Source organism: Colias philodice, chromosome 15 (genome assembly GCF_061535455.1).
Source record: "Colias philodice isolate Cphi_HAF_F1 chromosome 15, ilColPhil1 Martin Lab GWU primary, whole genome shotgun sequence".
Taxonomy (NCBI): domain Eukaryota; kingdom Metazoa; phylum Arthropoda; class Insecta; order Lepidoptera; family Pieridae; genus Colias; species Colias philodice.
In genome coordinates, this window is record NC_143100.1 from 8,594,473 (window position 1) to 8,622,065 (window position 27,593).

The window sequence follows — 27,593 nt, forward strand, 5'->3', positions numbered from 1 at the left end:
TACTTATTACGGATTAAGACGTGATTAAGGAGGTGCGATTTACTTAAATAGAAATGTATGTGGAATATATTGGTGTGTAAAACCAATAAATATTTCCACAAATTAATGAGTTTTCCAGAATGTACAGTGTGTATTGATTTAAAAGAATATCATAAAAGATTTGAAGGTATTCTTCTTCTTCTTCTTTTTTTGTTTATGGCCTTCCCGATCCCAGTAGAGACGGATTCTGCCAGTGTCCAGTGTCATGTATGCACAATCAAAATTGATCTTTAATTTGAATGACTATGGTTATAATGTAGCAATTTGATCCTCTGTGCTGAGGAAAAGATTGAGCAGTTCAAGTGCGGGATCAGTCTTACCTGGATAACCAAACAGGACAAGTACAAAAGCAAAGCATTAAAATTTAAGAGTATTGAGGTGTATAAATTTGGATAAAACGTTAACAAATGAGGAGGGAACCAAACTATTCAATAAACAATAAATCGCTGACATTGGTATTTTATAAATAAAAATAAAATTTTAGAATTCCATTTCAGGACTGCAATAGTTTTCACAATCGAGACAGTAACTATGTAGCAACAAGAAATCCGTCGAATACTCTCTAGACGACTATATTCCTTTAATTTACATCTTCGAATAAAGATGCGGGTGAAATGACAAATTGACGTACGTCATATCATTTTTATAGTCCCGCAGTTTAAACTGGCACTGAGTAATATAAGTTCGATGATGGAGCAGAATACAAAGTATGAGTTGCTTCAAAGAAGACTTCAAAGTAATCTAATATTAATCAATGTTCATCGGTGTTTTAGTTAACCCTTCCGTTCTTTAACCCCTAGAGGTAAGGTTAGGAAGATAAGGAATAGGTCATAATTTATGTCCAGTACTTTATTGGCAAATATTTAATTTTATAACAAGTTTGTGAGGTATAAAAAATGTTATGAGCAAAAACCCAAAAAAGAATTGCGGATGGTAAGAAATTTCACTATATACACTCACTTGTAATATTGTTCTACTACTTGTATTCAGATAAATGTATTTACGCCTTAACAATACACCAATTTAATATTTTTTATTTATTTAAAAAAAAGTTACAACAGAGATAGAATTGTATTTGTATCGTATTGAAGTCCTTAAAAATGTACATTACCTTTTGCCGTTTCATTGTTTTCACATAAAAATAAGACTATTACAAACACGTTAAAAAGCCGTACGTTAAGAGAAAATCCATACAAATACATACAGTATTTTCAGGAAAAGAGCAACACTGGAAGTCTTCGTACATGTCAAGATGCGAGTAGACGTGACAACGAATTTTAAAGTGCACTCTACGTAATAGCGTTCTCGATGCTTCGAAATCATGGTCTGAAGCGTCACATCGCGTTGAAAGACTTCCGACGAAAGACACGCTAATCACTCGCCTTGTAGAACTAGAGGCTAGAGTGTAGCTAATCCCGGGCGCCATGTTAAGCTCACTAAATCCTATCTGAAGCATTCATCTGTGAAACGGAGCGCTTTAATTATATATTGATAAAGAAAAGTAAATGTTACTGTACCTACAGACTCGAGAATGTTTACTTGGGTTTTATAGAGACTGTGTTTAGCTACTGCAGCTTAATTACGTTTCAGTATCTTGACATTACACGAGATAAAAAGCTTTTAATTTCGTGTTTACTTCAACAATGTAATTGGGCTTCACACTTTTTACTAGATTACATTAGATCTTTGAAATTTGTCTGTTGAAATGAACGTAAAATTTAGTGTGTTCTGTTAATTTTGATTCATGTTCCTAGTTTCTTTAAATTCAATTACGATTACGTTATGAATAGTGTATCATAATTTTACATTTAAATTCAATAACAAACACAAAATATGATTCAGAAGTCGCACGATTCCACAATTTCACAGTTCTGCATGTCGCGATTCCATCGGGGATAAACTATTTTATCATCCCGTCTTTCCTACGTTATTAATATTTCAGCTGGATAAGCTAGTTGTTTTGCTGAGTAAGACGTCGGATTCGGTACAGGCTTCAGGCAGCTTGTGGGCGGACGTGTTCTAACTTATTAAGTTCTGAGCTAGTGTGTTGTTAGTTTGACGAAACTAAAAGCTTAGTGACGTTTTAAAAAATAATCTAGAACGCTAGAAGAACTAGAGACATTATATTGGAGAAGAAATGATATTTCCTTTTCGCTGTTTCGCTTGCTTTTTAAATACTATAGATATGATGTCATGTTTACATTCTCAGAATAATCAAGCAAAGACAGATTTATCGAACTGGCATTCCGCATTAAAATAAATATACAGAATTGTATATCGATCAATCCTTCATCGGCTTTATTAGACCAATAATCATCAACAACTTTTGAGTATACTGGCCCAGTAGACAAAGTAACAATTACAAAACGATAACGAAGTTAGAAATCGCAAAAATGTATGGGATTGACATACGCCGCGTTAGATCACGTGGTCTATCTAATGTCAATCCCATACATTTTTGCGATTTCTAACTTCGTTATCGTTTTGTAATTGTTACTTTGTCTAAGGCCCCTGTACTATTATTTCATGGCATACCTACACCTCAAAGGAAATGATAAACGCTTGAAAGATAATTAGAAACATCAACACAGAAAACTTTATGACTAATTGTCAAAACAATGAAAGAGATGTACGCGGGAGTAAATGAGTCGTTCGAGTAGAAAATTATTGTTTGTTCAATTAACGTATGAAATTAACTTGTATCGTTTTGCATATACATGTTAGTTAGTTAGACTAATTAAGAACACCCAATTTTACGCCGGTTTCGGGAGATTGAATAAGCTACCAGAATATACGGGGATTCTAATGTTGTGTTATAAATGGAACAGTGTTCTAATTTAAAATACCAAAAAAGTTTATCTTTTCTGTGTTTGCTTGCTAGCTTAAATAGATTACATTTTTTTGGACATCTATTAATGAAAACATCATAAAAATAAAGACATAGTTCATCTACTATGATGCCACAAAATTATATGCACGTCAAAATTAAACCCACCTTTTTCGCAGGCTTAATAAAACGAGCTATCAAGACCATTCATTGCTGATTGCGTGGTATTAATTTTGAGTAAATCGTCGGGAGTTTCATACCGTGCGGGGATATGTAAATTCGTACAATCAGAAACGACACACCTTCAAATGCTGATTGAGTTGTCATGAATGTTGTATGACGAAATCTAGGACATATCTGAGAGAATTTACAGAACCAGGTCGGTGTGGAATAAATTGTCTTCGTTTAATTAAATTTCCTTAGAATCGTATGAAATTAATTAATTAAAGAAGACGAGAGAAGAACTAATGGATTAACGGGATATGTTATAACATTTGATTTTATTGTAAATAGAATAACCAGATGAGTAAACCCGTATCCCTTATACCCTTATTACTGAGCGGTCTGTGGCCAACAATGGACACACTGATATTGCTTGTTAATAAAATTTTATTAGGGTGCATACTTATTTTAGCAAATAATGTGAAATCACCAATACGCTGCCACACGAATATAAATTGATATATATACATATAATGTGTATAATAAAATACGTCTGAAAAAAAAATGCAGTAGCTCCACGTTTTATTCTCGAAGGAATATTTAAAATTGAGGTAGCTCAGTAACTCCCACCAACTCAGATAAACTTTTCTAGACATTTTAACATTCTGAATGATTGAAAGCAAAGAAACATTTTTACTCAGCACGTTCCACGCCAGAAACTCGTCCATACCACGTCCATATAAATACTAACTTTAAAACAGCTTGCTGTCGGTCACGTCGTACGTAACTTTTAATAAGTGCTGTGTTCGTATAAAGTTTTACAAGCTATCTTATATAACAGTATTCGTAAATACAACGGCGACCCCGAAACATTTCACTTAAGCCAACAACGATAAGTAATACTTTTATATCTCCACCCATTTTGGCCGGGTTCCCGGAATGTTTAAGGGATAGCCTGGATATTCTCCAACGTCCGTCTGCCTCATTTTCGTACTAGTGTTAATGCTGGGTGCCCGTGAAATCTTTTAGAGGGCACTCCACCTAGTGCGTTTTAATTCTGTCTCTTTATTGCTTGCTTCGTTAACGTCGAGAGGTTATTTGGCTGAATGAAAGGAGTAAGGTTTAGTCCCGAATTAAAATGGGGGAGCGCGAACGAAATTTTTGGCTGCAACTCAATAAACTCGGAATGACCAATTTGTTTTGTGCTCATTATTTAAACAGAAAACAGGAGGAAATTATTTCGTTTTATTTCATTAAACTTATTTGGCAACCCACCTATTTTTTGCGCAGCGGAGTATGAATGAAAACGTTTCAGTTTAAAGTTTAAAGGTAGGTAGGTACTAAATCACTTTTTATATCAAAGGGTGTAAATGAAAACTATCAATGGGATTGGGTGCAACAAAAAATCGATATCATTGATAAATGACGATGCGTGTGTATCGTCTATATTGACGGTCTCGACCCAAGCCGTGCTGTTTTGTCACCGTTTATAAAATACAGCCTTCGATACCACCCCACATTATGGATCACTATTTTATAAAAGTCATACCTCATTCCGGTTGGATAGATGTCTATAAAATGTTCAGCTGCCGGCAACAAAAGATCGTGTCTGATGGTCAACTTATTGTAACACCGAGTGGTACAATAGATATCACAGATCATTCGTCCCACGACAACAATAAGCCTGGTATTGTAGGTTTTAGTTGCTCGAAACATTTGGGCAATGAATGTATACTTTAAACTTTTTATACACTGAGGTAACAACTCTATTTTTTACGCGAATCGTTTAAAGTTTGACGTGATTTATAGTTCTTAGATTGAATAAAAAATCTCGCAGTATATTTAATTATTTAATTTAAATGCACAATACACATAGGTACATAGTATGATTTCATATAACTATTTATTTAAATTGAAATAAGTTACAAATTATAATAGACTTTTATTTGCCCCACTTGTGTACATTTCTTTTCTACTACTTCTAAGTCGGATAATGAAATTTTTATTAGAGTAATGGTTATATTGTAAATAAATTCATAAAATTATCTTTGTTTTCTTTATGCATCGCTAATAACAATCTTGTTACAATAACGGCTACTATGCAGCATAAGGACACTCCAACAATATAACGTAGGTGTAAAACTCCCTATATCACGTGGGTCGAAGTTTATATTTTGACAAACGGTCCAAAACTCCCATTGTTATCTTTAACGCAATATATCAACACATGACGTACGATCGAAAAAACATGAAAGGACTTTTTTAAACCAAACGTATAAACAACGAGTGGAAACATTGATACGTTTGTAAGCTTCATACCACCAAAAATGTGTTAAGAATTTAGTAATAACGATCCTTAATTTATTCATGAGCTTGAAACCACGTTACAATGTAATCGAGACAATTACCAAAATGATTTCCAGTATACTAACGGTGATTTATCGTGTCGTCAATTGAATTTCAATGCGCGACCACCCGCTTACTTACTAACGATGTCATTCGAAACAATACTAGAAGCACAATGCAGGAATAACGACCTTCTCAGAGCCGGCTATTGATACTACTAGCTAAACAGCCAAAAACAAAAGATGCATATAAATCACAGATTCTACACCACGTAGCCAATTCGGATACACTGTCACGTAATCAAAAAAAATCATCATGCTATTGTATACTTTAAGCGTTCACTTTAAAGGTTAAATTTCTACAGCATTTGTTCCACTCTGTTCAATTTTAGTAGAACTGTATTTCCTCGTAAACAATAGCAGTTTTCGGACATTGTTAACTTTACAACCACTACACTATAACATAATCATTGGTCTATTGTCGGACATGTAATTCTCGATGGTATATAGTGGGTGTTTAAAAGCTTTTATTCTACACAGACTAGGCTTTTTGCACATTGAATGACACAATATTTTTACCACGATGTGTGACGAATGGTTTGTTAAAGCCCTGCGGGTATTTAGACCTTTCCTGGTTTCATAACAATTGTACGTTACCTTGGAAGTTTCTTTGTAGAATGACGTCGATTAGGAATGATTGAGCGGTGCTAGCTCGGAGATTAATCGTTTGTTTATAATTAATTCAATAAAAGTGTACTTTTAATTATGCACTAATTTACGGCGTGAACAATAAATAAAATATTATCTATCAAATTCCTACCTAATGCAATAATTATTCATACGAACCAAGCTTCATAGCAATAGAAACAAACAGTTTTAATTCAATGCAACCGACTAATTCGCATCAAACTCCACAATTTAGCCAACAAATTTACATAGAAACGTACAATTGACCGCAACTCTAGGACAATTTGGTACGAATTTGTCTCGCTTTCGCTAAACAGAGGAGGCAGTGTAAAGTTGGTATCCCCGGACAATTTACGTGCTACGCGCCACCTAATCTAATTGCCGCCTATAAGCGGCCCGGTGTTGCTTTGACCTTAGTAAATGCATTTTGTGTGTTCCTAATTATCACCTCCAATTTAACATCATGTTCCTATGAAGTAATGCAAACAGTTTTTAAGATACTTTCTGTGTAAAATTTATTGCGTCAAAGTTCTATGGATTTATTTATGTACGGTGTACTCGATGAGTCAAGCCTAGTATATATTTACATTAAATTTACATATTTTGAGTAAAATTTATGATGACGTGTCTTTCAACAAACAGACTTGTATAACACTATAACTATGTAAAATTAATATTTTAAATCACATTAAAGCTCACTAGTCATTACTAATCTCCACATAAATATGGTTCAATTTATTTTAAGCTAATATGATGATACATCAGCTAATGTGTCGGAAAGCAAAGACTTGTTTAGCTCGACTAATCAATGAATACAGGCAAACATTTCTTATGAATGTTCACCGCAATTTTCGGAGCAGTCTCACGAAGAACATTAATATCTCCAGATAATTATCGCTATGTAAGTTTTCCAACACAACAATGTGTTCGACAAATAATTTTTCAAGACCCTCCCAAACGTGGGATTGCTCATAGCATGACAGTCTAAATTAACACATCGCTCCATCTACCCTCAAAACACGCACCACAAACTTTCACAAATCTAACGAACCATCCCCTTGCCGATGATAAAGATTTTCTTTTCGTATTTCTTTTTAATAAAACTTTACTTTGTTACGATTTTTACGTTATTTCGGCGTAATTTGACGGACAATTTTGATGTTTGGTAACGATTGTATCAATTTATTTTGGGGTAGACAGTGTATTTTTAGGCAAATCATTTCACTCCGTATATTCTGCGCCGTATGTTTAGCTCTAATGGTAAGAATTTTCGTTTGTTGATCGAATAGATTTATATGATAATTATGACTAGGTATGATAATGATGTTCGTCAAGGATTCATCACAACTAATACTTTAAAGGTAATATTATTTTACATTTGATTAACATTGAGTCTCGATATTTTGACGTGACAACGTCTTATAATTCGATAGAGCTGGCTGCACGCACGAAAAAACATGACTCATGCGGCGTTACCTCGCTCTGAGGCGTTCCATGTAAGGCTTGAAGTGGAAGCGAGAGCGCGGAACGAGCGACAAAGAAGCACAATCGGACGTTGTCACGTTCAACTATCGTCAGTAAACCGACTTTACAGACAACCAATTTTTTTTTATTTCGCGTTTCAATGCGTAGCTTATCATCAAACGAATATATTTAGCTTTTAAATTTTGCTAACACATTTGTTAAATCTCTGTCAAGGTTACCACAAAACATTTCACAAATACAAAACTAATTAAATTAAGATTGAACCATTTCATTCGCAGAAATCAGACAATACACATATGAGAAACGCAGGGTAATCTGAAGGAAATTTAGGTATCGCGTGGCTCATTGAAACGGAGGAACACGCGATCGTAGCTCACTGAGGGAATACGAACAGCTGATAATTTACTGCCACGCTTTTCTAATAGACAAAAGGTGGTTCTTTGACGTAAATGTTACGTAAGCTAGGTACTGCGTTCGTGTTTATTGAGGAACAAATTTTGTCTTTCGGGTATAGATTTTTGTAGTGCATTTCAAAATTTATGCTAAGTGAATTCTTTCATTTAAATTGAATCAATTATTGGTTAAATTCTTGTAAGCCGAAATTTCTAGCTCTTATACTTACTGGTAAAGGGCGCTAGTCAAGTCTAATCTTTTCATACCTATTGGAACCTATTATTATACGATATTTTCTTCTAAATATGAGGATTCTTTAGGTATATTTTCATACAGCATTCACTTTAATAATACAAAAAATGTTTCCATAAAAACGCAATGTTACCTATAATTATGTACATGTTAACTATAAACAAATATATTTTGAGAACAACGGAAAAGACCTCAAAAGCAAACAGCATGAACAAGCCAATAAACTCATGAAATTACTAAATGGGCGGTTATATTTACAAGAACTGTGTCTTGAAACATTTCATTAAATTCCTTTTAATCAAATTAGAGTTCCGCAGTCAAACAACCGCAAACCCTTATTAATTAGTCCGCTTCTATTTGACCGGGCAGTGTCCACCCGCTGTCCCTTGTTCCGTAGTTCTGAAGACAAAGTTAAACTTGTTTAGTGTAATACATTAACATACATACGCTGTATTTACTAACTGTCTCAGCGAATTTGAGAGAAGGATTAATAGTAGCGGTATCCAAAGTATTTTCTTCGTGGTCGATTTTTCATTGGATTTTAATTAATAAACAGTGCTATAGAATAAAACATAAAACTTCATTGATAAGGATAAAAAGCTTTTAACATTATTATTTGGTTAATCTAAATTTTATCACGTAATTGCAGAATCCGGATTTAAAAACAGTTTAACCTTAAAGAAGCGTACAGAACCCCACGTAGAAAATCAGCTACGTTCATTACCTATGTCTATATAAAATAAAATAACATTTATATTGTGCCCCATTTATAGACTGGTTTCGTGCAAATTCGGTATGCGGTACTATGTTCTGTTTCCGGTTAGAACGCAAATATTATACGAATATAAAATTTAATGCATTTTTATCACGACTCCGGTGCGCTTGCTATTCTAGCTATTGTAGCTGAACCAATTTCAGAAAATAACGTTTGAAATTAATTACTTTGGTGGGCGTAAATCTTTTATTATTTCACAAATACCTAAGCCAAATTAAAAGCAAAAGCCGTGAAATTGGAACGATAATTTAATTTTGTATTGAAAATTCTTATTTAGGTATTTCACGCAGTTAAGCAGATTCTTAATTATTTGCTTATTTTTAATTGTCATCACCTTCAAAATTACCTATGGGAAAATTTTTATGTTCTGATCTTCTCCGGTTTAGATATTATGTTTATTAATATATTTAATATCTACACATAGGAAATCGGTCGTTTTACGACTCCTGTGATGATGTATTTTATCAATTGTATTTGACCCTTATTTCAAAATGGTAGCTAACGATATTTTTTTAAATTTGTTGTTATTAATGTAATAAGAGTGATAATATATAAACATAAAAGGTGTAATAATGGGAGTAGGTACCTATTAATTTCATAACTCTCCATTATGCGTCTTCATAAAGTAATACTATTTTGTCCAAAATACATTCAATCATCTTAAAAGCGGTTCTTACCAAAATGTTATTTATTTAGTTGTGACAAAGTTGATTTTTGGAAAGCAGTATTCGGGTCGGTTTCGCTTGAAGTTGAATGCGTCCATTTCTTCTGCCGCCCATAATAATGTTTGGCGATTTATCAAATGGCAATTTCGTAATAGATACCGCCGCCCGATGCGACGTCTGAAAAAATAACTGCGTTAAAAACAACCGACTTCATAAACAGAAAAGTAAAAAATAAAAAAGATTTGATATTATTAATTACTACATATTATTTAGATGTGCTATTTACTAAAAAGGTTTGATGTCGGTGCACGGGCTTAATACTAGTGTTTGGCACCGACTTCAAACCTATTTAATAAATAGCACATCTAAATAATATGTAGTAATTAATAATATCAAATCTTTTTTATTTTTTACTTTTCTGTTTATGAAGTCGGTTGTTTTTAACGCAGTTATTTTTATTTAATACTTTTTAGTGTATTTATCAACACGAATCAAACGAGCCCAATCTCGATATAATTGAGTCAATATATTACTGAGTTCCTAAGGCCACCTTCCGGTTCCATCATCAAATCAGCTCTATGTCATGATAATGTTTCATCGCTATCCAATTTACATAAGTATACAAAATTTCAGCTCAATCGGTTACCGGGAAGTGAATCAAAGTTACTTGCAACATTTCAATGAAGTCATCGAGTACAGACAAAAATGCCCATAAAATAAAAACTACTGGGTTTATCCGAATAAAATTTTTATGGGACCAATTCGACACCATCCCGCATCGAACAAAAAAAGAATCACGTAAATCGGTTAAGAAACCTAGGAGTAATCGGTGTACATACATCCAAAAAAAAAAAAAAAAATTATACCGGCCGAATTGATAACCTCCTCGTTTTTTTGGAAGTCGGTTAATAAAAATATATAAATTGCACAGATAGCCCGATATTCAATTGAGAGTGCGAAATGTTGAGTAATGTCAAGAGTTATCAAAGATTTCGCTGTAGGAATTTTGTTATGAAATTCGGACGTTACTATTTATCGATATTCGATATAGGTACCTATAGTTACTAATATGGGTAAAAATTTCAAATAATTATAGTATTAGAAGCTATATTATAATGCAGAAAGGTATATATGTAATTAGATAGTGGTAAGTATATTACTTAATCATTGCTTAAAAAACAGTTATTTTTATCATATTCTTTGAATAAACGAAGCATAAATTTATGATCAACTAGGTTTCCGCCCGCGGCTTCGCCAGCGCTGTCAAAGAAAAACCCGCCGTTCCCGTTCCCGTGGGATTTCCGGGATTGCGTCATTTTCGGTATAAAAAGTAGCCTATGTCCTTTCTCGGGTATCAAAATATCTCCATACCAAATTTCATGAAAATTGGTTCAGTAGTTTAGGCGTGATTGAGTAACAGACAGACAGACATAGTTACTTTCGTATTTATAATATTAAGTATGGATTACCTACTGATTTAACTGGTTGACTAATGAAATTCTCTTCAACGGTGTCATTTATATCTTTAATTGCGCAAATTTGCCATTAAAACAAGATTAAAACCATTATGTTTTAGTGTTATTTCCAGAAAATATTATGCAAGCAATACATCCTCAATTAGCTTTCATGATAGCGGATACGATGCCAACCTCAGGTAATCAATTAATTTCATACAAGCTTTAGTCCTCCTAAAAAAAATATAGCAAACATGACAAGTCGAACGATAATGGTACTAGGCTTATCAGTTTTGCGTCATCAAATTCAATGGTAGTCCAAAGCACTAAGTTTCCCCACAAGGATATATACAAAGGAACGTGGAAGTCGCCGGATGGAAAAACTGTTAACCAAATAGATCACGTCATAATTGACAATAGACACAGGAATATCATAGAAGATATAAGAACATTTAGAGGAGCAGACTGTGACAGTGACCATTATTTGGTAGGCATAAAAGTCAGGGCTAAGATAAAAGTCGCTAAAGCAAGAACTGTAGCACGTGAAGACAGGATTAATGTAGAAGAGATAAGAAATGAATATGTAAATAAAGACTTCCAATTAGAACTGAAAAATAGATTTGACGGGTTAATGATTTCTGACAACATCGAAGAAGCATGGAACACCATAAAAGAAACAGTGAAGGAAACAAGTCTGAAGGTTCTGGGTAGAAAGAAACGGAAAAACAGAAGGAAATGGGTTACATCAAAGTGTGAAGAGCTCTTGAATGAGAGAAGAAAGCTGAAATTGCAAGCAGAACAGGACAATAAGTGGGAAGAAAAATACAATGAGATACGTACAGAAACTAAAAGGACAATAAGAAATGCAAAGAGAAAATACTTGGAGGATTCAATAACTGACATAGAAAATCTAATCACAGCAAACGAAAGTAGGCACTTTTACCAGAGAATAAGAAATTTCAAAAAAGGCTTCCAGCCTACTCTGCAACTCTTGGAAGACGATGACGGTAATCTGGTCACAGAGCAGGCAACTATTAAGAACATGTGGAGAGACTATTTCCAAAACCTTTTAAACTGCCCGTCGACTCATCAAGACATAAACGAAACCGAATTCCAAAGCGATGAAGAATCACAGCCATTGACGTACGAAGAAGTGAGGTCCGCTATCATGAGGCTGAAGAACAATAAAGCACCAGGAATTGACAACTTACCTGGAGAGCTGTGGAAATACGGTGGAAGTGTCATACAATCAAAATATTTCGACCTACTACAGAACATCTGGAACGAAGAAAAAATACCAAAAGAGTGGAACGTAGGAGTTATATGCCCGATCCACAAAAAAGGCTCTAGAAAGAAGTGCACAAACTATCGTGGGATAGCGCTACTCCCCACTGCCTTTAAGATCCTGTCTTACGTGTTGCTCAAGAGGTTGGAGCCGTACGCTGAGGCCATAATAGGCGACTACCAGTGTGGATTCAGACGCAACCGAAGTACAGTCGATCAACTCTTCCTCCTCAAACAACTCATGGAGAAAAGGTGGGAGTATGCGCAGGATATCCATATGCTGTTTGTGGATTTCGCTAAAGCGTATGACAGCGTGGACCGCAGCTCAGTTTTTACAATCTTACATAATTTTAAAATCCCTACGAAATTAATCAAGATGATACAGGTCGCCACCAAAGAAAGCAGGGCTGTGATAAAGGTAGGCTCGGAGGTCACCGACTCATTTGAGGTGCTCACAGGACTTAAGCAAGGAGATGCGCTGTCACCCATGCTGTTCAACTTAGCACTTGAACACATCATCCGACACATTCTCACACTCGATGGCGGAGTGCAATTAAATGGACAGCATAAGGTGATAGGATATGCCGACGATCTTGCTTTACTAGGAGGTAGGAAGGAAGAGATAGTGTGTTCCGCACTCACCCTGGAAAGGGAAGCAAAGAAAATAGGCTTGCGAATCAATCACGGCAAAAGCGAATACATGCATATGCGCCGATACAAAAACAGCAGGATACCTAGGATCGACCTGTTAGTAGGAGACACTGTCTATAAAGGTGTGGACAAATTTAAATACCTGGGATGCACTGTGACCGATACGTACACGAGGGAAGAGGAAATTGAGGTAAGAATACAAAATACCCTCCGCTGCAGTGCAGCCTTACATAAAATACTGGTGTCGAAGATCCTCAGCAGACGAACAAAAATCTTAATCTATAAAACCATATTAAGACCTATATTAATGTACGGCTGTGAGACATGGACACTAACACAAAAGGAAGAAGGCAAGCTCCTAGTCACTGAGAGGAAGATCTTGAGGAAGATGTTTGGGCCGGTGCTTACAGAAGAAGGAATTTGGAGGAGGAGGAAAAACTTGGAACTTGAAGACCTAATGGCTGAGCCAAATATCATCGGTGAGATTAAATCACAAAGACTCCGATGGCTCGGCCATGTAGAAAGAATGGGGGAAGATCGAGCAGCGAAACGAGCGTACCTGGGACAGCCATCTGGACGCCGTCCGGTTGGACGTCCCAGGTACCGCTGGAAAGATGAAATCGCCAAAGACCTGCGCACCCTCCAAATCGAAAACTGGCAAGAGATGGCGCAGGATAGAGTAAAATGGAGGCTCTTATTGTCGGAGGCCAAGACTCACTTTGGGTCCCTGCGCCACTCCAGTAAGTAAGTAAGTAAGTTTAGTCCTCCGATTCTGTTACATACATATTTCCTAGTTAATTACCGAAATTCATTTACTTCAAGGTGCTGGGGCTTATTCAAATATAGCTTCATAAGTTTTCTAGTTTTTGCATTACGTATAATACATAGAGATACAACATTCGCATGCATAATATTAATATTTCATATTGCGAAAATAATATAAAATATTTTATTTATGTTGAGCGGGATCATGCGTTTAGAAGTCATGTACAAGATACAAGCAAAGCCGGGGGCAGAAAGTAGATACTGATATTTTAACCATTAAAAAGTAGCATGACCCATTCCAATTTTCATCTTAATATGTAATAACCTGTTTTAAGATTAGCAATTTTTTTTATCCTTTCTTGAATAATAAAAAACCTCTATACAAAAGGTCACATAAACAAATCCCTAAAGCCTTAACGGTAACCGGACGTACTTATTCCACGTGCTGGAGATAAACATACCTCGTGTTTATCCGTAATAATACCTTTTGTAACACTCCTTTGTACACTGTTATCTGTTTTATCGCTGTTTCTTTGTATCTCTTAACCAATATCACCAATTTTAAACGTATGCCCGAACACGTTTAATGTGCTGTGCGTAAGGGCTATAATTGCTTGGCAGGCATTTTTCAAAATGTTCCATTTAATTTGTCAAATCGGTATAGTTCACGGAGATATCACACATACAACAATGGATCTAAATGACTCTATTCCTGACATCTCTTTTTTCTATTGTCATGGATCTAAAAGCGTTGGTGTAATTTATGTTTTTTTTTTTTAGTCTGTTGATACAAGTGATTTCAATAGATGATAGCAATAAGTTAGTGTCTCAATAGTAGATAAATGTAATGGGCCAAAAGCATACATTAAAAAATCTGTTTTCTTTACGTAGATACATTCATCCCATTTTATCCTGTTACCAAAGTGTCTAAAGCCGCCTTGAATTGCTTAACTACGGACATAACGTTACAGCTACAAACTTAACGTAATGTGTTACATAGATGAATTTACTTTCATGGTAGAAATACATTTTATAAACAAGAAAGAGTCTTTACCATTATACTGTAATGATGAACTAATCTTATAAGATACATTACTATTAATGGAATAACATTAATGGTCTACCGGTACCGCACATTTTAATACATACCAGACACCAAAAGCTTCACATAAAACTTTAAATAATATACAAGATAATAAACCAAGTAAATTTAAAAATATACCTCATTTAATCCAACAGTCAAGTCCGTTCACATTTCAGCAATTACACAACACAATACACTGGAACATTAGCGGTACGGTCGCAAAATTACAAGTCAGTTACGAGTAAAATCCCGTAGGCGGAAAGTAGCGGTCCGCCCTAACGTGCACCCTCCACGGCTATCGAAACAGCACTGAGGGGAGGGTCAGAGCCTCCAGCCTGAAGACTCCAAGCAGACGCGCGCATCTCATACCTTAAGCACTCTATATACATAAGTAGCAAGGGCCTCGGTCCTCAAGCTTGCAATATCGGCGGCAGGTAAGAAATGTTTCACATTACTGCTTATAAGGTTTACTACCGGCATACATGTCAAGTGCTGAAAGAAAATCACGTTGGGTTTCATAACAGTGTGGTATAAAAATTTATGTACAAGCCCTGTAGTTCGCCTCATATGCTTGTTTACGTGCAAGCTCTTTTCTTACTAGAGTGCTTTAGTTTTTAGACCGTCTATTAATTTCATGTTTAGATATCACGATATTTTTGTTCTAGCTGCCACAATAAGCTACGAAAACAAGTTGTTAGTTGCCTTAATTAACTAACTATTTAGATGTACTATATTTCATTGTTTCTGTTTGGAATAACCGTCGTAAAACTTCTTATTGGCAAATCTACAGGTAAGAAAATTGTTCAAACCATAAAAAATTACCAAACAATCAAACTCAAACGGCTATCAACAAACATAAATACTATCTAATACTTCCTACCTACATAAACGTTCTTACTTCGCTCGGTCTGTCTCAAAAACCAGCCCCTCAAAATGTTCACGAACAATTGAGTTAACATCGTTACATTTCCCAGCTCGATAAGTGCCTCTCCGCTAATTATCTGGAAACAATACTAGGTTTTTATTTACCCCACAGAAAGATAAATGTACCGCGTCACACGTCACCTCTCTGCACTTAATGTATGGCGAGGAATTGCGTAGATATAATAAAAAAACTGAAGTCTTCCCAAAATTAACGATGTATGAGTTGACAGCAGCCGAGGCTTATCTCCTGTTTTAATGGGAACGAAAGTAACCTTTCCCTTTTTTGCGGGGAATTAACTATATCTTCTTTTGCGTGTTGAAATGTTTTTTCAGCTGTTTTGATGTATTATAATATTATATAGGTTGTACCTATGTGTTTTTTTTTACTTATACCTTTGATTAATCGTTGTTGTTATTTGTCTGTGTTAATACTTTGACTACGTTTTGATAATAACAACATTTTCCATTTTATGTAAACTGATTGAATACTGTTTTATTACTAAAAGTTTTTTTAAAGACATAAATTTATAACGAAAGTAATACGCAGTAAAGATATAAATAACTTTTTCACATAATTGTTCACAATTGATGTCGAAGTTCTGGGAAAAATTTAGTACAGTAGGACTTAAATAAATTGTTTTTGTATTTTTATTTCAGTGTTGACTTTGGAAGGTTAAGGACTATTTTTAATCAGTCGTTGAAAACTGCGTATTTTTACCGAAATTAATTGTTCGCTATCCAGTTTCTTGCCTTAATGACGCGATTTCTTCTATACAATTTCGACATCTTTAAATTGGATTAGGTCTTGAGTTTTCAATTATTTACCGTGATCTTAGTACGAACATATTTCTTGGGAATTCTATACACTTGCGTGCTTTCCTGACAACCAATCCATTTGCCGGCTTGCCTTGGTCGTGACAGTTCCTTCTGACTGTTCATGTATGTCTCAAAGCCGTCGTATCCATTTTCAAAATTGAATCGGAATTAAAATCTTTTAACGTTAGAAAATTTAAAGAAAATACGGTAATTGAATACCTAGAAGTATCGGTTTTTAGCTGATTAACATAAGTAATAAAATATTTAATCTGATTTATTTCTGAGCGGCAATGAGATTAAATTATTCATTTTTATTAAAAATCAAAATTTGAAGAGTTTATGAATATCACGTCTTGACTACATTTTAATTGCATCCGTATTTTGTTGTAACTGCCTTTTACATTTTCTAAAAGCCCTTATCATAAATCTCAACCCCTCCGCTCCAATAACCTTTGTTAATCCCAGATATGAATAATTGATTCAACAATCCCAATTTTAAAATTAATAATTAATTTACAAGGTGCACTCTAAGAGGATCGTTGAGAGGCTTAAGCGAAAAGTTTGCACTGAACAACCATCGACGTGCTCGTAATCCCGCCGGTAACTGGCAGAGTCTGAAAAGCGTGTAGACCGTTAAAAATTCGGATTAATATTGTTACAACGGAAAATATTGCTGTCAATAATAAATTAAGCTGATGTCATTTCCTTTGCGAAATCGTGTAATTATTTTCGAATGACATGTAAACCGGATTATTTTACGAAGCGCACAATTTATGGACGCTTGCTTTTAATTCATCGATTTCGGTTCTATAATTTCTTTGTTGCGTGGTAGTCACAATAATAAGAGCTTATATAATCTGTATCTCATTCAACGTGGATTAGCAATTAAATTCTAAATGTCATTCAATTTCCAATCTTGAAGCCCCCACATGACGTAGAAAGGTGCGAACTCGGAACAAATTGTGTTAAAACGTAATAGAGATTCGTTTCCCGTCCAACTTTCCTGCAGATTACGAGGCAAATTCAATATTTAAGATTGATTTGGGCAGATGCTTGAAGGCTTGAACGCCTTTGTAGGGTGTAAGATGTACGATACTTTTTCCTTACTTGAAACGTTTAATGGCAGGATCCCATCAATATTTATAGGAAATTAAAACTTATAATGGATATTAGGAACGTTCATGTTTAGGAAGTTTTTATAAAGAGTGAAATTTTCTGTCAATTAAGTATTGTGCTTGGAAAGTAGTCGCGCCTTTTGTTAACTTTGTAAGCGAGACGAATGTAAAAGCTTTTACGGTTCCACCCGAATCCCGAAGAAAAAGAAGTAAAACGCGTTTCATACTTTAAATCGAGAAAATTTACATAATATTGCCGCTCATTCGCTTTCACCGACTTTAGGGGTCTTATGGTAAACGATCCGAGATGGAATTCAGAATATTTCGGAATCGCTAATTAGATACGCGAATAATATAAATCAAAAAAAAGTTCTTGTTGAAAAACAATTCAATAATTAATATTGCATGATGTTTAATTTAATTTGTATGTATTTTGGGGTACTGATTTGAATATGTAAATAGATGTACCGTCTTCCTGAAAATGGCATCCAGAAAAAGCATCACACATAAACATTTAAGCTTATTCTTTGAAAGACCCTCGATTTTCGATGCAAACTGACAGATTTCGGTTTGTTACTGAAAGACCCTCCCTTACAAATGAAGCGTATAATCATGGTGCATGTGTTTGTACGTTAATATAGATGCAACGTCCCGTTCTTTGAGTGACTAAACGGCCTGAGGCGTTCAATTTGCAGAAAAAGAAATCCACAGCTCAATGTTACGCGCCCGACGTCACAGTGCACTATTTGAATTTTCTCCATAGAGGGTGGAATCAATTTAAATTTTAACTCACACTTAATACACCCTTGTTTGGTGTCTAAGTGGTGTGTTTGAGTCACCCTCTGTTTAAAGCGAATAATAAGTTGGGAAGACAACAAGGTCGGTAATTTGGTACGCGAAAACGTTCTGTATCTTGTATTTATACAGCGGTAGAATAAACAACGCACGTTGATCGTTAAATTTTATTTACATTTAACATATAACTGCTTAAGTAGTGTATATTGTAGTTATTTAAATATGAAAATAATATAAGTTACACGAATAACTGTGTACGATGTTGATTGAAGATGTTTGGGTATTTCTTTTGTGTTAGGCAATTATAAAAATAAGCTTTTATCCGTAGATTTTTTTCCGTAGGTAGGCTTTGTCTTGCATTGTTTGCTTACCCATTCCTGATGTCTTTTATGCCTTAATGGTATCACCGTATTATGCTAAACGGGGCAATTGCAGTGCCTTGCATTCAGGAGCGTTCTCAATTCAACGGAAAATTACGTCGTTTGTGAGAGAGGCTGTATGAATGCTGTAATTTTGTTCCAGTTATTTATGTTCCTTATAAAAATGTATGTTATATCAATTCTCCTTGGACGCAAATTGTAGACTGCTTGAATTACCTGTAGGTATTAGTATCTTAATAGGTTGGTTACCTGATTTATGAATAAAGAAAATGTTAATACCTACACATGACAAATTTAATTTATTTGCATTTAGAAAATTGAATGTTATAAAATACTACATCTCATAAAGAATATTAAATTAGCTGATTCACAACTATTGCACGCCTCATAAGCGAAGCGTTGAGGTGGGTACTACTGTCACTTCGCGCAAAACATCTGATTTTTCAAACTTAAAATGTCTTTATGTATCATACATTGCACTTGTAAGATAATACATACACACACATATTAAGAAAAAACACTATTTTTAACATTCATGATATTTTTGATGTCATTTTTGTTATTTAAACTAGTTAAAAAACAGTTTAAAAAAGTTCTGTCTTGGACGTCCGTGTGTCTGTATGTGCGGAGGATTTTCTTGTTAACACGATAGCGACCGAAATACTTTACTAATCGAGTCTTTTTTTTTCTCTTACGCTTGAGTATGCTCAGGAATAGAACCCTTTCATTTTTCAGGGTCTGATTCGATGTGGTTTAATTGCTATTAAATAAACAAAAATAATAATTAATAAATAATTATTTAAAAAAAATCATGAGGCGTGCACTTTTGGATTTTCCAAACTATTTACAATATTGTACAAATTCACTTATACCCAATTACGCATTTTGCTATTATGCTGTATTTAGGTTTCAGTGAAAATGCAGTACAAAATACTTAACACAAAACATTGTAGTCGTTCGTGTCACAAACAAATATTCCATATAACATAGTTTTCACTGGTTCTAAAATACTTAAGCTCAAAAACAACTACATAGTCATGAAAATACAGTTAGAATCTGAAATTCCTTGTATAGTCACCATGTCACGCGAATTCTGCCACTAACAGGGTTTTGCTCACTTGAATCCAATTTCTTGCTAAGAAAGCTGGCCAAATGGAATATTTAAATCATAAAGATTATATTTGAACCAACTCCATGCCAAGTTTTGAAGAAAAACGTTACGAGGATGTTTTATGCTGCTGTTTAATTTAAATAAAGCCTGAATTTCGCAGAACGATTAATTATCAATGCTATCTTCAAACTAGACCTTTTAATAATTTTTATTTAAGAACTTAGTTCGCTGAAAAGTAGAAAAATATACATTAAGAGCAATAGAAGCATATCGACAATTACTGAAACAGAATGCCTGATGATAAAGTTGGTACAAAAATTAGATAAAAATTCTTTATATACGAATTTTAATATAACATGAGCTTAGTAATTAGACAAACAATTTGTTTCACAAACAGTTAGTACAGGAGCGAGTTAAATTCCCAACCTGTATTTTTGCAAAAGTTTAAAAACTTTTGCAAAAATACATGGTATAGGATAGGAATAATATGGTCACGTAGTTGTGGGTTAGAAAAATATTACAAATGTGTGGCGAATTAATTCTTGAAGTTTTATTTATAAGTGTTTTACATACTAGCTGTTCATTCGCGACTTGGCTCACGTGTAGTTTACGTTATCGCGCAACATCTTTTCCCAGATGTCTACCCAGAAAAAAACAAACAATACCTACCTATGTCAATTTTCATCTTTAAAACTAAACAGCGATTCAGGAATTTTAAATATTGTTACTTAAATAAGGATATCTAGACTTAATAAAATGTTGTGTGGTTTTATGAAACCACGGTAAAAGTAAAACTGTTCGAACGGTTCCGAACACTGCTTTGTGTAGCGCATGTCGCGTGTCGGTCGGCTGCCGAGTAGGTATACCTACTCGGCAGCCGCGATACACGCGACATGCGCTACACAGACCAAAAAGTTTGAGACGATGTAATAAAAGTTTCACTTTAATATACCTACGAAAATAGCGAACCCATCCAGTCAATACACTATTTCAGTAAAAATTCGCGACAACATTGGTAACCCAATTCTTAACAATATTTCGCGGAAGCCGGGGACTTAACTGCCGTATGCACGTGCTACTATTTATTTATTCAGATTTATTCTTGACTCCGGAACTAAGTACACAGTTGCACATAATGTCCTCGCTGGAGATGTAAATACTTTTGCATAATGCGCGTTTTGTTATGCTTATAAAACGTTTAACAGTCTCATAGCAGATGATATAGCGGAGCGCGCTAAGAGAATCTGTTGCATTATGAATGTAGTGGGACGATTCTAAAGGCACAATTGAAATGTGGTTATAATTAAGGGTTTTATATGATATTAAATATTGTTCTGTGATGTTCTTGTAATGAATTCCCATTTTAATTTTACGAATAAGTATCTTATTTCAATACCTACATAAATGTTAAAATCAATTTTTCTTACATATTTTCTATGTAAAATACTATATAAAATAGGTTTAATTAACATATCAAGATACAATTATAAGGTAAGTAAATTCATTTTCAAATTTGAACATTCGCGACATTTTCCAAGGATGTTTCATTCTAATATAACGAGCTTATTTAAAAATCTCTTAGCCATTTCATTGGAGTTAAAACTTTCGAAGCGGGAAGACAAAATGTGTTTTACATAAGTAACCGCACAAATCTGTTTCGACCCGCAAACGACAGAAGTTTCTGAGACTTTTGAGTTTTGTCAATAAATCACACTAATTTATCGGGAGGAAAGCCTCCGAGTTTGTTCTTATACTTGTTGAATTACGGGACGTTATTATGCTTGACTAATGCCCGTGGAGTAACGTATAGTCCATCAGGCTCAGAAGTACTTGTAATTTTTATTACGACCATACTTTGACAACTGTTATTTATGAAGGACATTTGTTATGGGGTTTTTTGCATTTAAGATGGAAACGAATACTGTTTTAAATCCGTTTTTTATTGTGTCATTGTTATGTTTATTAAAATATCTGTGTACATTAATATTGAATTGTCTATAATGGCTAACAAAAATGCTGCAGTTGGTAAAAAATGGTTCAGTTTGATATTGTACAATAGCTCGATAGATCGAAATGCTCACAAACCAATCTTCACGAGGTTCAGGCAAAATTAATATTGCTGGTTAATATGATAAAAGACAGTTATATTTTCGATTTCTATATTTTTAATGCTTGTCTCATACAAGCATACAAGCATTATACGACATAATATTTTTTTGATGTAACAAGTTTTCCTAATTATGCAATACCAATTTTATTTATTTTGTAGGTATAGTATACAGAATGAGACGCCGCGCTGGTGTTACTTTAATAAACAGCTATTAGTCTAAAACACTGAGATCGTTAAGCAAAAAGATGTCGGGGAACTTGAACAGTGATTTTTTAACGCGGCTTCGTCATTTATCAGTCGTTAACGGTGAATTTTTGGAGCTAATCCTGAATTCCTGATAAACTTCAGACAAGCGTTCTTTCATTTATTTTATAGGACTTTTTGCAAGAAATATATTAATTTACTTATTCTAATAAAACGTTGAAAAAAATATTAGAATTAAATGCTATATTTTTCGTTTACCAATTATTAATGTAATAAATTATGTTTTTAAATCACACAAAAACAGCACTACCAAACGAAAGCTTAGGAAGTTTAAAACATGGATAGTTTAGGTTTAAAGAATCATTTATTCTCATTTAAAGACTTAAAGCGAATTACATAAAAAAAACATAACAAAGTAAATAAACAATGAAACAGTTAATAAATGATGAAATGTATTTATAAATAAGATTAAGTAATAAGATATTATATGTAACGATATGTAGTTATTTTTTAATTTAAATTAAAGTAACTTTCTCAATACCAACTCTTTAATAAAATTAAAAGCTCCTATACTTCTTTCCGTACATTGTTATACCTCTAGAATCGTTTTAAGTCAAACAAATCAACTGAAGCACTTAGCACTTGAGATTTCTTTCTCACAGACGACAAACTTTAATTGTAGTTCGACGTGTAACTAATTCACTTTGGGATTTTTATTCATTGCTAGAGAAGGTAAAGCACGTTGCACTTAGGAAAGAAGGTCAAAATAATTATCCATAAGTTTTGATTATTTTTATGACTCGACAATGTACATACATAGCGTAGGTAGTTACTCTAAGCTCCAATAACTTTTAAATTTTATTTTGTAATAATTAAAATGAAATATTATTGACGAAAAGTATCGATTTCGAAACTTGAAGTTATCATTGGTAAATATATTGATATATAATTTCATATTTTACGTTATAATATATTGATATATACATATAATTTCATATTTTATGTTAATACCGCTTATATCAGAAAGGGCATAATTTCATCAATACAACCAAAAAAACCGCTAAATAATATTCGATAAATTAATACAGGAATGCCAACATTGCATAAACAATAGTCCAAATTACAGGATCACAATCCGTACCAACATTTCGCAATGAAATGCTCGTCATCCCCATAGTTGTAGCTCGACACGAATTCCGCTGAAATATTCTGTTCACAGCAACTACTTATTAACGCTACTTATATGAATACAGGATGCTTCAGGTTTTTAAGAGCGGTTCTATGACGGGATTTTACCCGTTTGACCTCAAAGTCGCTTTTTCAAATGACTTTTGAAATGCAATGCGAACTTTTTTTTAATTTTGTGCTTGTTTCTAGTGATTTAGATAGTTTTATTCAAATGTAAATATTTTTGTTGACTGTTTTATGTATAGCTTGAGTTAGTTAGTTATGCTTATTTTTTTAATGTGAGATAAAATGTAATGCCCTAATGAAATATGATTTTATTACTGAAAATAGACTATAATAGAAACGTCTATTATTTTTTAATAGAGTAATAATATAACATTTCTCAAAGTAAACGAACTTAAATCGAGTATATCTTTAGTTTAATTTCTAGTGACTACAAATTAAGTTTCTACCACCCAATCAAACACAATTTAACTAACGCATTCTTAAATGTGTCTTCTTATCTAAATTAGGAACGCTCCTCTGGAACAATAAAATTAATTGAGATAAAAAATAAATTGCTGCGTCGAGAAACGTTGAAATTAAATTAGTATCGTTATCGCAAGTCAGTATTATTGAGACTAACAAGAATATATCCAAGCATCTCAGAACAAAAACCAGCTACGATATGAAATAGGAAATTGTAGACCCATACTTGTGATAGAAATGTGTTTCAAACCAATTCTATTATGTATAATAACTAATACATGTATGTATTTTTTAAATATGAATATGTTATATATTTGCGTTTGTGATTCGTATACAAACTGGAAAAGGAAAGAGATTGAAACTATGGTACCTATTCATGTTATTATATTTTCAACACAATAAATGTTGAATTTAAAATAAATATCGATAGTGGCTTTCGAAAATAATCGCTCTTAATTACTAATAAATAATTAACCATGAATATAGCAGATTATCATCTATAGTAACAATTTAAAGGAACGCCTTAGGGAATACGTACCTAATTATATATTCTGAAACACAGTAACTCAAAGCCACTTTAAAAGCTAATCTACAATAACTCAAAACAATAATTTCCTCTTAAATTATAATTTTACATTTCAGCTTTAAAGCTAAACTAATGAAATTCCTCTCAAAAGGAAATTCCTAGGTGTTTGCAACGCGGAAGCTGAAATTAAAACAAAACATCGCGGTAACTCGCGTATTGTAGTTTGGAAAATGATATTATAACCTCACCTTCATTTACATGCATTATAAAAAATTCCCTTTCCCAAGCGAATGCAGGAGCTCAGGGGATTTTAGAGAATATTCCAGCACTTGCATATTGCGCGGCATCTAGTAATTCGGCCAGAAAATTGTTTTGTGCCACGAAAATATTTTCTTTTGATGTTAAATTCATGAGTTTAAAAGTTAAGTGGTAGCGTTACGCTTTGCTCGAGGGATGGATGTTCAGTGAGTCTTGTAATCATACAACGTAAGCAAATTTATAATAATATCTTCAAAATGATTCCCGTAGGCACTTATTATTCCAATAGAAAATGTTACTATATTATTAAAATCATCATTTCTTGTCCATAACCTCAGTAGCAACAATTGCTCAATTTTATTTTTCAGAACTGACCATAACGTTTCATTAATTATTTATTTATTAGCGCATCCAAAAAATATACAAAATTATTCAGTCCCCCAAAACATTCATTCCATTCACCTTAAAAGAGCTGTTTTGCACTCACAAGGTGTAATCAAAGCAGCTATCAATTCATTACCGTACCCTATTTTATTGCATTTAGTAGGGAAATTGCCCTTTAGTATACGGAAATAATATCGTCAGAGTAAAGCGTAACGATTATTTGGTCATATATTGCATTAACTGCAATTGGAGTCATTAACAGCTGTACTATTAACAAATAGAATTGATAAAATGTAACGTAGCAGTGGAGAATATAGGAAAATGTTTAGTATTCAATTGAAAAATACATCATTTACAGGAATAAATTGTTGCAAGTTATGAAAACAATACTAGTATTTTATAAATGGTTCGTTCATAAATAAATCAGGTCAATAAGTTTACCTTTTATTGTCAATTAAACTGAAATAACAATTGACTTTTGAAAGTATTGCCGGTATTGCGCTCTCATACGATACTCCATAATAGCATTCAGGCGAACCATTATGCGATGTAATTAATTTATCAACCTTTTTAATTATTGTTATAGCAAATGTATATACATTTTTCATTAACAGAAGAGCTTTGTACCATATTTTGTTTAATATCTCAATTGGAGAAATGCTATTCGTGCCGAGATAAAAATAGTTTATTTTGTTATAGATAAAACACAATTTAAAGATAAACAGCCACAATTTGTATAAATTGCTTGAAGGCTATTAACATAAATGAGGGCGCATGAATCGCAATCTGTAATATGATAAACTTCACCCTCACTCCGAGCGATTTCCTTTAAAATTGAATAATGTTAAAAATATGCGCGGTTAAAATTTAATTCTTCTTTCGCTGTATAAAGCAAAGGTAAGGCTTGGGTTATAAAGAAATGTCCACTTATAGTTTATTTTCATTTGATGTTCGAATGTATATTGTCACTTTGGTAAGTTTTATCAAACAAAATTGATTACCTGTAGGGTTATGACATTGACTGTGTCCTGTTTTGTAAAAGTCCTTACTGATTTTTAACATGCCTTCGAAAAACTGTAGCGCTGCAGCTGGGCTGATTAGGAATGTAAACTACCTACTATGTGCACTACAATTCAACACTTTAGAAGGTTGGCGAAGTGTAGGAATGTGTTTTAATATAAAGTCGAATAATTTAATTATAACTGATTGTATAAACTATTTCTATTTGAAAAGAACAACTATAATTTTTTAATCCTTTAGCATTTATTGTTTTACCTTTGGCGATTTATCTATGATTACCTATACAGATTTTTTATAATATTTTAAAAGAAAACTTAATGGATATTTTTATTGTGTTTGTTATTAGATACAATTATATTGATACAAAGACAGCTCCCCGTACATTACGCCAGAGGGTGTGTATTTGATACCCACAACTGGAAAAATATTGAGAGATGGACTTTGTATTTTTTGTTTTTATATTTGTGTATCTGCCTACAATAAACATAGTGTTATATATTCAATTTTCATTATTCCAACGTTTATATTTTACCGATTTGCAGACAAAACACTTGGAGAGTGTCAATCAACTAACAAGTTCATTTATAAAAAAAAAAATAAAAAAACAAATTCACACACAAAAGAATCTTCACTGTGTGATTCATCTAATTTGTTAAAATCCATTACTGAGATTATCAATTTTAATTGCCATTTAATTTGTATTTCTATAGCTACGAGAACTATACAAAAAACAGAAAATTTACGATTTAAAATTTTAATTTTAAATTATCGCATTATTTTACTTGCCGTTCAAAGGACTCTTGTCTTATCAACGGACCATTTATAACGAGTTTTACAGTTCTACAAAATCTATACCAAAACTAATAAATAAATATCTATACCAAACATATTTTAAAGAAACAAATCTGAAATATCTACCTACAAAATATTTCATATCAATTTCTCTACACATCAAAGCTCCAAAATATTCCAATACATTAGCAAGAATTTTGTCCCGCCGTTCTTACAGAACTATCTCTTAATCTCGAATCAGGGTAAACGCAAAAATCAGCCCCGGGGGCTACACAATCGTTTAGTATTACATATCTTCTATCTATGGCACGTGCTATACCAGCTTAATCCATCACCCCACGGACTTTGAAGTCCAACAAAATAGGGAACGTGATTTTGTTTATGTCCCGCTGTGAATCGAGAACGGACATTATTTTAATGAAATTACTCTGATTTCAGGCATCCTTTTATCTTTTTTAATGAACAAGTTGAGTTACTATTTAGTTCATGAACATGATTTTAGCGAAGTAACTGTATTTTAATGTAAGTAGTAAACCTCAAATTTTGTTGCAAAAATAGTTAACGCAATGAAAACTCAAGGAAAATACCCAAGGGAATAGGATAAAACAAACAGTAAAGCTAGCAAGGTCACGAA

General features: G+C 33.5%; 1 protein-coding gene across 1 annotated transcript in view; it reads right to left on the bottom strand.

The window, feature by feature from the left end:
- LOC149482408 (roundabout homolog 2-like) overlaps window positions 1-15,155 on the bottom strand; it is a 55,147-nt gene extending 39,992 nt beyond the window's left edge. The window contains exon 1 of the mRNA XM_089703705.1: window positions 15,007-15,155. The gene's annotated coding sequence lies outside the window, so the exon portion shown is untranslated. The remainder of the gene's footprint in view (window positions 1-15,006) is intronic.
- Between the last annotated feature and the right edge of the window lie 12,438 nt (window positions 15,156-27,593).